This window comes from Triplophysa rosa, linkage group LG7, assembly GCF_024868665.1.
Source record: "Triplophysa rosa linkage group LG7, Trosa_1v2, whole genome shotgun sequence".
Lineage (NCBI taxonomy): Eukaryota > Metazoa > Chordata > Actinopteri > Cypriniformes > Nemacheilidae > Triplophysa > Triplophysa rosa.
Genome location: NC_079896.1, coordinates 9033455 through 9048911, shown reverse-complemented (window position 1 = coordinate 9048911; position 15457 = coordinate 9033455). Strand labels below are relative to the sequence as shown.

The following is a 15457-nucleotide window of genomic DNA, read 5'->3' as shown; positions in this document are numbered from 1 at the left end:
ATGAGCTCTAATGGACCTGCTGTGGCTCTGAAGTGCTGTTCAGTGTCCTACACAAAGACTTTGGGTTTTAGGAATGAACATACTTTGATCTGTATGGTATTTACACAGCGCAGGGAGTGGAGGTGGTACTTCCCGAAGCATTTACCTTTAATGTATAGCAGTGGGCTTGAAAAGATCAGCTTCCATGCTGGTCCAGGGTAGGTTATGCTGGTCTGTTGTTGGTGAAGTTGCGTTGTTTTGCTGGTAAAACCTGTTGATAAATGTAGCAAAGTGTTGCTGGTTACAAATTATCTCTAAAAAAAAAATAGAAGTACTTTTTGCACACAGTTTTACTAAATACATCAAATATTGAGAACTATATTTAGAGTGAATATAAAACTAACCTTGTCTGGATCGCAGGTTTGGATTTGACTGAATTAACAAATAAACAAACATGAACTTAATTATGCTCATGGAGGAAAACCTCCGGCCAGACACATATTTTGATAAAAAAAATAAGACCTTATGTTGTGAAAAACAGGAAACAAACTAGCCATGGTAATTGGGTATGACCGATTGTAATGTTTAGACAATTCTGGAATTCTTGCGTCACAGAAGCATCCAGATGTACAATAGAAGAGCCGTGTTTGCCTTTAATTTTAGCTACAGTAAATTAATTTGTGTTTGTCCGATTTTTAAAGGGATAGTTCACCCCAAAAAATGTTCAAACAAATTCAGTTATCGTTTGTTCAACCTTTTGTCTTGAAAAACCTTTACATCACTCCTTCTTCTGTGGAACACAAAAGAAGATATTTTGAGAAATATCTCACTGGGTATACGTCAATGCAATGGAAGTCAATGGGGTCCAGTGTTGTTTGGTTACCAAGTTCTTCAAAATATCTTCTTATGTGTACTGCAAAAGAAAGAAAGTCATACAGGTTTAGAATGAGTGGGAGTAAATGATGAAAGAATTTGTATTTTCTAGTTGAACTATCCCTTTAAGTCAATCAAACATGCTCAACTCAAGAATGTAGTTTTAATAACAACAGCATTCGGAGATGAAGCCCCTGCTGAGAAAATGGAGCGAGCGAAAAAAAGAGAAAATGTCAAATATTTGAAGCACATACTTCACCCATAGGATTTGTTTTGAAACGATGGATTGAATGCACTAAGAGAGATTTTATTTAGTTTAAAACTGTTGCTCAGTTCCTAAGAGCCAATCACTTTGCCAGTATGCGTGAATTTTAGGCTTTCTTTGACCCTCTTTGTGTTTCTTCTGTTGTTAGGAATCCGTGGATCAAATATGTCTTTGAATAACTCAAAACTGTTGAAAATCTTAGCTGTTTTTGGATGTTTTCCAGGGAACTTCAAAGAATAATGTGGTACTACTGTACATGTCCAAAGAATTATCGTATTGCCATCAAAATTTCCTGTTAGTTTAACAGTACTTTGTTGTGCTTTTTGGTTAGTAAAAAAGTCAAATTAATTTAAATTAAATATTTTTTAAGTCTGTTCTGTCTGTTTCAGTCTTTTACGTTTTACAATAATTTCAGCTATTTTAGAGTGGATTCCTGTTAAAGGAACAGTTCACCCAAAAATTGACTACTATAGTAGAAAAATTGCTATACAAATTTCTTTGTTCTGTTGAACACAAAAGAAAATATTTTGATGAATGTAGGAAAGCAAACAGTTCTGGGCACTTTTGTCTACCAATGTAATTTTTCCTATGGTAGTCTATGGTGGCCAAGACTTTTTTGGTTACAAGCATTACAAGTATCTTTCTCTGTGTTTATCAGAACAAAGAAATGTATACAGATTTGGAACAACTCGAGGCTGAGTAAATGATGACAGGATTTTCATTTTTGGGTGAACTGTTCCTTTAAGTTGTTTTCCTGTCTTTTTCACCAGAAAGTTTAAACCTCATTATTAACAAAGATAATACATAAATATTCTATACCGATCTTTCTGACTAAGTTGTCATGGTTACCAAACAGATAAGTCAGAATTTGTGGAGTTAGGTTGGTTCTGTAGTATGGCCCCTGATGAGTATATGGTTACTGAATTTTTGGGTTGGATTGTAAAGGGTAGATTGTGTTCTCTCTCTCTCTTTTTCTGGTCATATGTGACTGATTAGAGGATGGGACAGGCTTTGTTTTCCCTCTGTTGGCCTGCTTGGAATTCCATCGGCTTTACGGTGCTCTCATCCCTCTGATCCTTCTGATCAGTGAGACCCTGCAGATGGACAGATGGAAACCCACTCTCTCTCCTACCTCCTCAACGCTTCTCTTTCACCATTTCTCTCTCTTGCTCCCCATTTCTCTTCTGTCAATCTTGCTCTCTCCGGGGTGAAAACGCAAGAGGCCATTCGGCTGTGAAGTGACTGGTCAATTGCTGATTTTGGCAGTGCCCTTGTCTTCTTTGTAGAGGCCTTCATCCAATATATGTGATTGGGTAACGAATCTGATTGGATGGGAATGGCGTTTTCGAGTGTGTGTGTGTTTATGTGCTAAAAATGACATACTGTAACTCAGCAAAAATGCATCTCTTTCTGGCTTATGGTGTTTGGTGTTCATTAGGTCACCATATTTGTGAACGAGACATTTTTGCTTGCGTTTAATGTGTTTTGGTGCTACATCATCATTTATACTGGTTTTAAATTCAGACTGGTGGATTTTTCAAATATATTTTTGACCGGTTTAGACCAGAAGACAACACATAAAAATTTGTGGTCTATATGGGTGTTACTTTTCAAATAAGCTACAAAGAAACACTGATATACAAAGATAGGTTGTAGATTCTATATATAAATATCTGGGAATGCCATATTTGGCACTGCCTGTACAACCTTTTTTTCAAGAACGTAAAGCCAAAAACATCAAAGAAAGATGTTATTTTTACATTTTGCTTCGGATGTTTTTGAATTCGCTGACATTGCTTTCACCCAGTCATAAATATGTTAGCCTTGACGAAAGGGTTATGTGCCTCCAACAGATGAATAGAGTTACAGCTAAAATCGCTGTTTTGGAAAAAAGCAAGTAAACCCTTTTCAGATTTCAATGAGGTGCTTTGAGGTTTTTCTCAAAGGACATGTGGAAGCAATATAACTTTTTTTTTTAAATGACACATGCTTCATACTTCGATAGGCTTTTAATATACTCGTACAACTAGAAGGTCACGTCTTTGAATACGTCTTTCAGTTTTTGACATCGGAGATCGTGCATAGAGACAGTGTTACTAAACAAAGGCATTTTGATAGTCAAAGCATCCTCTTAAGTCTCTTAACTTATATAGGATTTTACTGCAGCAGTTTGGATGGTAATGCCTGCCTTTTGAATAGCCTTGTCATCGTATCAAAAGCTGGGCACAGGAGTTTGTTTATAGTGAGATCATGTGGAGTGAATGCAGGAGATTCACTCGGCGATGACAGTTAGTTGGCCCCGCAACGCTCCGTATCCTCTCAGCGCATTATTACTAGACCACAGGGTCGTCATCTATTAAAACATGATGTATATCCACTCCCCCATCATATTCTGCTAAATATTTACAAATTGTTTTCATATTGTTAATGCAATTCAGTGCGTTCTGTTATTTGGATACACCGCAGTTTGTACGGTCATCTTGCTGTTATGAATTTTAAGTTATTTTTGCCTTTTGAGTTTTTCCTCCACTTGTCATCCCAAAATGTCAGAGCGAGCTTTGCTTTGTTCTTCCTTCCACGCGAACGAATAAAACTGCTCCGAATACCAAAGCAGACATGCTGTGAAACTCATTAGCGTGACTCCCGCCGACCCCCCAGTCACCGGGGGAGGGGGGTCACCAGACATCCTTTGCCTACTTTGACCTCCTGTCTCACAGGAGAAGAGAGGTCAAGGCGACCATTTTAGGGTTCAGGGTGTGATGAATGACTAATGTTACTGTTCTGTCATGAAGCGGTGTTTCGTTTGACCTCTGGCACAATGGCTTTGGTTCTTTTTGCGAGGTGACGGTATGCTAAATTAGATTAGCTTCTATCAAAACAATCCTAATCGCATACTTCGTAATGGCTGGGAGAATATTACCCCGACTCCACCACATTGTTAGTTTTTTAGCTGACAGTTCTAACACACTACAATTACACTGGAATGTATCCTCCTTGTGAAGCCGACTACTTAGCATCAATAACCATATGATGTGCAACCAATGCCAGATTGAAATGTTTCGCGCAAACCTCCGTAGAAACCGCAGCTCATTCTGTTCCATGATGGTCTCCCTTCGACTCCCTAAAAACGGCAAAGACCAAAAATGTGAAAGGAAAAGTGGTGGATGAATCAAAGTGGAGACCACAGGCCAGTGATGGCTTCAACAGGGCCGAGGTTCTTGAGTCGAGAGGTTGGCAGGCGCAGACATTCCACCGGCGTAATTTACGAGCTCCTGACTAATCCACCCTGATGCATCACTGTAGAGGAGGGCGGTTGCGTAACAGACCACCGTCCTCCATTCAGCTCAGTCTTTGTTGTTCTTTTACTCACTATTTCTTAATTTATGTCACTCGCCTTAATCCAATATCTGCTGTGAGTCCATTTGTTTTCATTTCCTAATTAAGTGTGATCACTAAGGCTTTTACTGTTGTTCTTACTTGGGGCTAGTATTTAACTTTGGCACATATATGATACCCATTATAGTGTGGCTTGTTAAAGGCATAGCTCATCCGAAAATAAAAATGTTGTCGTCATCATTTACTCACCATCTTGTTATTTCTGACCTGTATGACTTTCTTTCTTGTGCAGAACACAAAAGAAAATACTCCGTTGACCTCCATTGTATTGACACAAAACCACAGAGACTCAAAAATATCTTCATCTGTGGAAGTTTTAAATGACATGAGGGTGAATAAATAATGACAGAAATGGTTATTTTGGGGTGAAAGTTTTTAAGGAGGTGCTAGTAGATGCTACGAGGGTGTGCTACTACATTTCCAAGCAACCAGAGTTACAATATGCTTAAAAGTATGATCATGAAGATGATAAAGAACTCCATAGCAACCCCCTGGCAACCATCCACAACAGCCTAGCACTGTAGGCAACCTGGCATTACACGGGCCAAACAAAACTCACATTTTCTTTTGAAAATGTAGTCTCGCTCTCTCTTTCTCCTTCACCCACACACACAACCCCCTCTAAAACATTTATTGCCGCCGCATGAGACTTGATAAACCAGTCTTCCAGAAGAAACAAGGGGGTGAGCTGTCAGGGGGCCGCCGGCCTCTGTAGACTGTCAGCAGTGGCTGCTCATTTCAAAGAGCGAATGCGGACAGGCTTAAACCACCGAGCGCCTTTTCCAGATGTGCAGAATCAAAGGCATGGCTGCACATCAGTCTACAGAACCACGGGCCAAATCCCCCTGACTGTAATGCTGGGGACCCAGAATGGGTTAAATTATTTCTCGTCATATTGCCGAAAAGGCCACTATGGTTCACTTTACTTCAAATACTAACTGCTGTGTGTATGTTCCACATGAGAGTGCCGAGATTTATCGGTCTCTAGTTGAAAACAAGCAGGCTGAGACATTCAGAGTGTGTGAAATTAAATGTGAGGTATTTAGTTGTACTGTATTACTGAGAGATAAGACGTTATGGACATGACTTTTAAGTTATCTTAAAAAATGATCTCAAGCGTAATCATTTTGAAGTTGTTTGGTATCCTATCCCTGGTATCTTATCAGCATTTAAAGGGCCGTACCATCACACTAACTTGACATCACACGCAACTTGAATGTAATCGGAACATCAGTCCTTTAAATGGTGGCTGATTTTTTTTTTTAATACATGTAATTTAGAGTGAATTGCACCGTTGGTCAGAATTGAAACGGCATCTCTGAACTTCTTTTTCATCCTTTGAACATTGAACTTTCATTATCTGCGCACTGTTTCTGTCTGGTTATGAGCCCATAGATATGCTTTTGTTTAAAATCCTGTTGATGCGCTAGGTCTACTTCACTGTAATTAAAATCATACTTTAAAAGCAGCCCAAAAATGCTTTGTTGTATCTCCAAAATGCTCATACCCATTCCACAAGACTTATTTTTCTTCAAAGGGAGCATTCCTCAGTACACAAGATGTGTCTCTCCTAGAGCCGCCTATAAGTTTTAATCTATTTCCATTAAAAGCTGTCCATGGTTCTAGACCTCTCTTGGGAACATATGATCCACCAAATGAAGGCATGTGATAACATCAGAGCGGCGCAATATTAGTGTAAACATCTTCCATATGCTATCAGATGCTGGCTTCATCTATGGCCTGTTCTGCTTATGAGATGTTGCTTATTGAGGATCTACACTTTTGAAGGTTCCTCTGAGAGGTACCATTTGATTGGATAACATCAAGGGACTTGTCAAGACAGCTGTCAGGATGGAGCGGATTTAGTAAATGTGCATTTGTCCCCAGTTACACGGATGGATTAATGGATGCTTCCAAGTCTTAAGCGAGGTGCAGGTGCGGGAAGGGGGTGAAATTGGGAATGAATCCCGTATGTCGAACTCGACACATTATTAACAAATTGAAAACATTTTCATGTAGTAATAGAAGAAATCTAGTGTGTTTAGCAGTGTTGCCTGTGAATTTTCTCTCAGCAAGATGAAACATCTCATAGCTAGTTACAGGACATGAGGTCATACAAAATAGGTTTATTTCCCTTGGCTCGCTAAACCCATTGTCTCTTTCTCTCTGTATTTCGTTTCTTACAGTTTGGTGCAGTGAAGGACTGATGGGAATTTGGTGGCCATGTTTTATTTCTGTCTTCAAATTGAGTTTTCTGTCTCCAAAGTTTCTTCCATGTAATGTGCGCCATTGTTCCCCAATTGAACGTGATATCTTCAGAGCGAAGCATCAAATTGCATTGTTACCCTTTGCACAGCATTGCTCAAGATGCTCAAAGTCATGGCTTGCTTTCATTGTCCTTCATTGATGCTTTTCTCAACACTTTTCTCAGGTTTAAGCCTGTGTGTGTTAAGAAGTTCAATGATGTTCTGACGCAATGGAAGAGGGGCTTTAAGGGCCGTACACTAGTCTTGACCACCCTGATGGCATCATCATCATGTGCCGCTCTAAGTTATTGCCCCGGTTGATATGTACACGTCTACCCATAGTTTGCCCCTTGAAGTCAAACCTGTGGGGAGTATGCTCAGTTAATGCTTCATTAACATCTACTCTTCACTTCTTAAACCTCAGAGTTCCTCAAAGGATCTCCTGCAGTCTATATTCTCCACTGATAGACCATATAGTGGAAAAATCTGTTAAGCACTAAGTTCTGTGGTTCGGTTAAAGATGATCTCCCAGATGTCTTAATTCACAACGAAGTGCACAAGACGCTTCCATGAATGTTTCTTATGGCAGAATTTATGACAGCTGGATGATAAAAGAGCAATAGCAAATACTGTACAGTCATACATAAAGACATGAAAACACACACACATGCCTCATTCTTCATCGCTTTGTTGTTTACAGCTCAGATTCTAACCAGAACCAGACTTCCCACACATCATCACTCATTGTTCTTCTTTCGATGCAGCCATGTTAACCCAATGAAAACACATGCATATGAAGTGCTGTTCAACCTCGAGGAGCATTTCAGTCAAAATCCATTTGTACAATGTGTATGATGACTAGCGATGTACGGCTGTTTCAAATGAGAATTCGAACCCTATCAGACAGAAAAGGCCATTTCAAGCACTGCGTATTGATTTTTGGTTATTGTTCACGCTGATTATATGACATGATGATGTCATTCAAAAGGAACGATAGAAATGGCATGTCATTGTATGAAACACATTAAATGAAAGACTGATAGAAAGTTTGAGAGGTAATACATTTTGCTATTTAAACAGTAAAATGTGAAACATTGTAACAATATGGAAATAATTTAGCATTGTAAAAAACATTTTGCAATTAAATAATTACAAATATTTCAGATTATTAAAAACATTGAGCCAGGATATGATTATTATTCATATGAGCACATAAGAGTAATGCATAAGAGTATTTTAAAGAAAGTATTTTGACCCAAGTATCTCCCACTGACAATAAGGTTGGAGATCGCAGCTTTGAATGTACTTTTTTGTCTCTCTTTTGGTGTTTCTAATGATTATAACCAGCAGAGAGGACTAGACTTCTGTCCGCTTTCCTTGAAATAACCAAACAAGTGAGTTTAATCCGGACTTTCGGGACAATGTGCATTAACAGTGGGGCATGTTGTCACAATGCAACCTGCTATTTAAATATTCGGTTATAGGCTGTTTTATGTATTATTAGTAAAATGTAATAAGTATAACGTTTATGAAGCACAGGAAGATCAGGACTTTTTTTGTAATTGAAATAAAATTTCCCCCTGGGATTCATCTGCCAGTTTTACGGTTGTACAGCTTATTTTGTCTATGTCTTTTCGATTTCCTTACTTGACAGTTTCCGAATGCTTCTAACTGTGTTGTCTTCTTGTGGAAGTCTTTGTGGTTTCCCAGAGAAATAATACTCAGCGGGACGCTACGTATCACAGCAGAAACAATGTTGTTCTTTAATATAGTGAATCAATCAAAGTCTGCTTAAAACTCCCTTGGTTAGTAGATATGTCAGGGTATATCTTCTTGCACCAGATCTGTTGCAAGATATTTGGCAAACGTTGTCCAGTTGACCTCTGTTCTTAGCACTATTCAAATGGGATTCATTTTCTAAGTTAAAATTATTATCATGTCATTTTGTATGCTTATTCAGATGGGATTTGTAGTTTTTAATTTAATGGCAGTATGTACTATCTGAATATGTGCGGTACAGAGTTTGTGGTATATTTTTATTATTATGTGTAATTAAGGGAATAATTTAAGATTATATAGGACGGGTATACATGATAGGTTATGGTTTCTTAAAAGACGGGGTAGCCAAAAACTGTTTTTAAGATTACTCTGGCATCTAACTATCCAGTAAGCTTAAACTTTGCTGGAGACATCAAGGCGTTTATGAAGTTTTTGATTCAACTCTTAGGCTGAAAATATACGAAAGATGGGGTTAAAAATTACTAATTGTCAATGAAGAACAATTAAAGTAAGTTTATTTAAAAGTTTTCATTCATAATTAGTTAATTATTGAGGAAAAAACGACTCTGAACAACTTATCTTGGCTGTAAAAAAAAAACAGACGTAACCTCCTCAGGGAGAACAAGTCCAATCCATATAAAGCTCTCACATACCCCTCTCCATCTTTCACCTGCTTTTCCCCTCTCTCTCTCTCTCTCTCTCTCTCTCTCCCTGACTACTGTCTTCTTCATTATGTCTTGTAAAGTTTCTTTGGCATTCTCTAGCGTTTTTCTCTTACCCTGAGGAGGAGTGGTATCAGAAGTCTGCGTGATTGACAGACGAGAGTGCCGGAGGCAGCCAAAGCTTCAGACGCCCCACTGGCACTTTCTCCGAGCTGGCTGGAGGAGACGAGGAATAATAAATGTCTGAAAGTTTTACTGGAAACACAAAAGGGTCTGGCTCGTAATCTGGTTCATCTTGCCGTGACTGTCACACCATTGGGTCAGGTGACAAAGACATACTATGTGAGAGAGGCTCTCAAGCCCACAGATGTTTCCATTCCATCTGGACGGATTTTGCGAATACGCCGTGCAGCCACGAATGGATCACACTGAGAGACAAAGGGCTTATTGATCAATGTCAAGAGTGCCTTATGTGATTAGTTTCTCAGTAGTGTTTTTATGCATAGGTATCAATGGGAACCCGCCGCTCCCACACACGTTCTTCCCTTTCTACGCTAAACAGTGTCTGGTGCTGATACCATAACACATCACCCATGAATTATCTGTCTCACTCGTCTCTCATTCCCAGCTGCAAGGTTTAACAAAATTCAAGGAGATTAAGTTTGCATGAAAGCAGGGAAGTTAAACTTTGGGAAATGAGTTTGGAGTACAGGGAAACACCTGCGGGTTTGAAGACATGCACTAGGCGCAATTGATTGTTATTTGCTTGTGTTTCTTGGCTGAGCAAACTGATTATCTCATCTGTAAGTCTCATACAGTATCTATGGTATCACAGCTCTTGTGAGGTTGGGTTAGTGGTTTTGGTGGTGCACCTAAAACCCCCTTGAAAATAATGTTTTAGCAGATATGTGCATCTAAAATGTACTGAGATTTCTGGGGCACCATTTATTACCATAGTAGAAAAAATGTTCTGTTGAACACAAAAGAAAATATTTTGAAGAATTTAGGGAAACAATCTGTACTGGGGCACCTATGACAATCATTTGAATGGTAGTCAATGGTGCCCCAGAAATCTCAGTTGCTAACATTCTTCCAAATAACTTTGTGTTCAACAGAACAATGAAATTTCTACAGGTTTGGAACAACTTGAGGTTGAGTAACTCATGACTGAATTTCCATTTTTAGGTGAACTATCCTTTTAAATTCTTCCCAAAGTTAAAGGAATAGGTCACCCCAAAATGAAAATACTCAACCTTTTCTTGCCCTGTTAAACACAAAAGAAGATATTTTGAAGAATGTGGGAAACTATATAGTTTTGGGTCACAATTAGGGTTGGGAATCGTTTCAATTTTATCGAATCCAATTCTGATTCTGCTTATCGATTTCGATTCTTATCGATTCCCAGTTTCGATTCCACAGTTGAAGTAAAACATTTAGATATCAACCTGTATGGTCATTTAGCCTGCTAATTGACTTATTTGCAAAATATATTTATGAGCACCGTTTTGTGTATATTTACACATAGAAACACACTTTTTCTGATTTATTACAATTTGTATTATCATAGTTGAACTACATCATGGTTAAACTGCAGTTACTATAATGCAACTATGGTTAATTTGTGATTCCTGTGCTTTAATGCAAATTCTATAGCTAAACTATGCTTACTATAGTAAAATATATCGATAATTTTTTAATAAGGGCTTTTATTGAGATATCAGCAGATCGTGCAACGCATGTACTTTTCTGAAATATGCACACAGGAATTGATAAGAGGAATTCAAATTTTAATCTCAAGTATCCGATTCCTATTCCTTTCGATTCCGATCCGATTCCTAGCCTTCCGATTCCAAATTGGAATTGATTTTCGATTCCCAACCCTAGTCACCATTGACTGTTATAGTAGTTTATCTTCCTAGTAGTAAATAGTGACCCGGAACTGGTTACAAACATCCTTTCAGATATCTTTCTTTGTGTTCATCAGAACAAAGAAATGTATACAGGTTTTGGAACAATTTAAGGGCGAGTAAATGATGACAGAATTTTCATTTTTGGGTAAACTATCCCTTTAAGCTTAACTTTACACCAAGTACAACGATGCAACATTAATACAACGTTTTTTTTATCTTTAATAATATATTTGCTTAAAAAGTGAAGCCGTCATTTTTCCACATCACTTTTAGCATCTACTGTAGTTGAAGAATCAGCTTTCTTTTGCAGTAGGAAATAGAGCAACAAACTTTCACAAAATTGCTCTCATCATGCCATTTTAAAGTGTCTTTAATAGAAACTCTCATATGCAGTTTGAGGGTTAAAAAGGTTAGTTTACAGTAAAGAGATTAGCGGCAGACGCTTTACGCCTGCACTTGAAGATCTTGGATAGACAATTTGAAAGTATCACTGGTAGCGCACAAACACTTTCTTTGGTTAGTATCATTTTCCACAATCATCCCTAAGGCAGTAGACAATCAATGCCTTTAAATGGTTTAAGATGCACCTCGACTCATGTCCAGCTGGCGTGGTTTGTTCGTTACTCTCTCCTCATTATTTCTATCAGGCTTAAGGAAAAACCGAGGAAAGTATTTGGCAATTCTGATCACAAGGATTTGGATCAAACCCCAGGCCTCCCGTGATGTTTAAACTGTAACGACATTCCAAAATTGTCTCGCATTAACCGGAGCATCTCCGGTTCTCGTCCTTCCCAAAACCTTTTTGGACTTTAACTTGGTGTGTTGTTTTTGGTGTGTGTGTGAATTTACATATAGGTACCTTCATAAAACCGGCAGGCTCTCGCAGCACTGTTACCGATCTTCATGGTACGTGCCTTTCTCTCTTCACCTGAGATTGTGTTTGTGTCCAGAGCCTGTTCCACGCCAGTGGTGGATTTCAGCATGTTGTCAGTCTGGCACAGTGAGATCGCTTTCTCCAGCCTGTCAGCGGAAAACAAATGACTTCTGCTGTAGGTGGTAACCAGCAGAGCGCATTCCAAAATGTTCCTGGGAGATCTCAGCGTGACCCGATATGCCCAGAGATTGCACTGCGCAAATACACGGGTCATTAAATGGTAAAGCAATAGGGCGTTTGTGACGTTTTGTGCGTCTGACCAAACAGCGCTGAAATTGGAGCGATATGTAAACGAAGAGTCTGCTTTGAAGTGGTTTGAGGGCTTTTAGGAATATGCTAATCTCTCCTCTTGATCTTGATTGTAAGGGATGTCCTGATATAGCACCCATCAGCCTGTGCTCAGACGGTTCTTTTTCAGCAGCAAATTAACTGTAAATATAATACATTATTGTGGTCGGGAAAGCAAATTGACACATACGTTTCATTTTGTGCTAAAATGTGGAAAACATAGAACAGAGTTGAGCAATTAGATAAAATTCAAGCTCACCAAATTTACCTTTTAGTCTCTTTGTGCCAGTGTTTGGGTAGTAACTAACCTAGTTTAACAACTAACAGAACTATATTTTTCGTTAGCGTTATGCTAGTTCAGCTCTTATTATAATAGCAATGCATTTACACCACTACTTTATCCAGAAAAAGCAATGTAGTGTGAAAACTTCAATATTATGCTGCATTGTATAATTAAACGCATATGATGTGTCCTAAATCAGATCGTACAGGTTTATTTAAAGTAATCAGTTCCAAAAGCAAAGATAATTTACGAATACAAATCTCCAAACTGATGTTTTTGCACCTTCTGTAGCAAAATGTTAATTTGTTTAATATAATCATAGCTTATAATCGTAGCAAAGTAGCTTTCCCAGATAATCCTTTGTGCTAGACTGATCTAACAGGGATTCGTAACTAATTAATCTGAATTTGTACGATGTGAAGCGTGCAAAAACGTACAAATCGTAGAAAAAGCTATACTGAAGTATAACTATAAAGTATATCGTCGCTGTCGGGCGGAATCCTCGTATCTCAAAAACCATTATTTTTCAGGAAGTTAAAAAAACGGCATATTTTTTGAGTTATTAAGCATTGTATCGTTAAAGTTGGTATTATACCTTATATTGCTAACATATACTGTTGTGTACCAACATTAACACAACATTTCCCCAAAACCATGTTTAATCGGAGATACAGGGAGATACGAGATTACGCTGTCATTGCTAAGAATGGTACGGACACAGACGTCGCAGCTGCCAGCAGTGGGCGGTCGCGTTGAGCCTCTTGACAAGAGAAAAGGCTTCAATTGTTAACCAAAGCTAATGACTGTGGTTACATACATCTTCCTAAACTCTATTTTAAAGGTTTAAGAACTATAAGTGGTGTAATACAAAAAACGATGAGCTGACTAGGCTGTCTAATAGGCGGAAATTAGCCGAATCTGCTCGCAAACTTACCTTCGTGGCTCACAGGCTTCCTTCTGCACCGAAGCATTACAGCTATCGATTTTTAACAAAACAGGCCTACTCAAATGTATCTAACCTAACTATTTTCACTCGTTATTGTCTAAAAAACTTTCAATCAGGAGATGTAATGCCGAGAAGCTCCCGCGGAGTGAAGAAGAGGTGGAGTTACGAGACTTCACAGACAGTTGAAGTGTCCAATGGAGTTAAGAGATTTGCTCTCAAGCTATTTTCAACACTTTAGATTGGTTAATAATTTGTAAAAATAACAGACCCACATGGGGACTGACCAATAGCATCGATTTGTGAAAAAATATGAAATTGACCAAATTTGGACATATATCGCCCGACAGCGACGATATACTATATAACATAACTGGAATTCATAACTTTAACAACTCTAATTAACCGAATTACAATTTCTTGTTAGCTTGACATAGTTAGCATGATAGCATTTACACTGCAACTTTATCCAAAGAAAAGCAATGTACAACTACAATGTTATGCTACAATTAAACATGCTCTCATTAAACGTCTCTTAAATCAGATCGTTCAGGTTTATGTAATAATGTAATCAGTTCTTAAAGCGAAAAGTTACAAATACGAATCTCCAAACAGATATTTTGTGTCTTTCTATAGCAAAATACTCATTTAATATAATCATAGTATATAATCTTTGCAAAGTAGCTTCCCCAATAATCCCTTGTGCTAACGAATCATACAAATCATATAAAAAGCAATACTGAAGTCCCTCCCCTAAACTTTACATAACTAGCAGAAAAGCAGATCGTACAAAAACGTACAAATGTGTATGAATTCATATGAATTAGCCAACTCATAAAATAGTTACGAATTGCCATGGGATTGTGTTGTGCGTACAATACCAACAGAATAGAGACTGCTGATTCCTTATTACTGTAGCTACATTTTATATTTCATTTCATATCTTAATAAACTTGCATGTCAATGTAACTCAAATCTCTTAGGACTATGTTTCACGAAAATCCATTTAAGATTCTTAGATGTTAAGTTTAAAGCAGTTCTGTTGTCCATTATTAACAGCTTTGTACTTTGTACTCGCCCTGGGGCTAATGCTAGCTCATTCCCTTTAGCTCCCAGGAGGGGTGCCCAGCGGTGGGCCTGGCTGTTGTCTTGCTAACCGGAGGAGAGGACTACCTTTCAGCTGCATCAAAACCATTTGTTGTGCTCTGGGGTTTGTTGTGCTAATGGGAAAGGTCCTTGTATTACACTGGCCAAGGCCAGCGCTCACCCCGGTTCATTGCCCAGTCTCCAGCTTGTCTACGCCTTGTTTGTACCAGGCCATCTGGGTCCCTGGAGCCTGAACAGGGTTATCACATTACAGCTCAGTTTCCTGAGACAGGACGGTGGGGTGGATGGTGGATGGATTTGGTAGTGGTTTGGTTCCTGTTCCCTGTAGTGCATTCAGGTGGGGTTATTCCCTTCCTCTCTGCTTTTAGAGAAAGTGACACCTGAGAAAGTGAAAGAAGCTTAGATTTTCTGCATATCTGTCTCTTATATGTATCTTCTTGCCTGAGATTTCCTTACTGAGGCAGCACTATTTCAGTAGTTTCTTCAGGGTTGTGACAGTGAAGGAAACATCAAGCCAAGACAAACCGTAGAGTTTGAGCTCAGTTTATGATCGGAATCATCAGCCTTGGCTTTTTTTTTGGCTTTTTTTTCATTCACTTTCTCCAGTCATTAAATTGCTTTATTATCTCTGGCCCAGCCACCTTTACATTTTCCACTCACATCCAAGTGCCCAACGTACTACAATTATGTTAATAATTCATTTAAGCAGCCAGCCAGCGTTCAAACCCAGTAAGATACAGCCAACTGTTTGCTTACAGGGTATCTTATACTTAAAGTAAATCTGTCGTCATT

At 38.6% G+C, this 15457-nt stretch overlaps 1 protein-coding gene across 1 annotated transcript in view; it reads left to right on the top strand.

Moving 5' to 3' along the window:
* The window catches only part of ror1 (receptor tyrosine kinase-like orphan receptor 1), a 118014-nt gene that overhangs the window by 61708 nt on the left and 40849 nt on the right, over nt 1–15457 (top strand). The gene's annotated exons all lie outside the window — the stretch shown is intronic.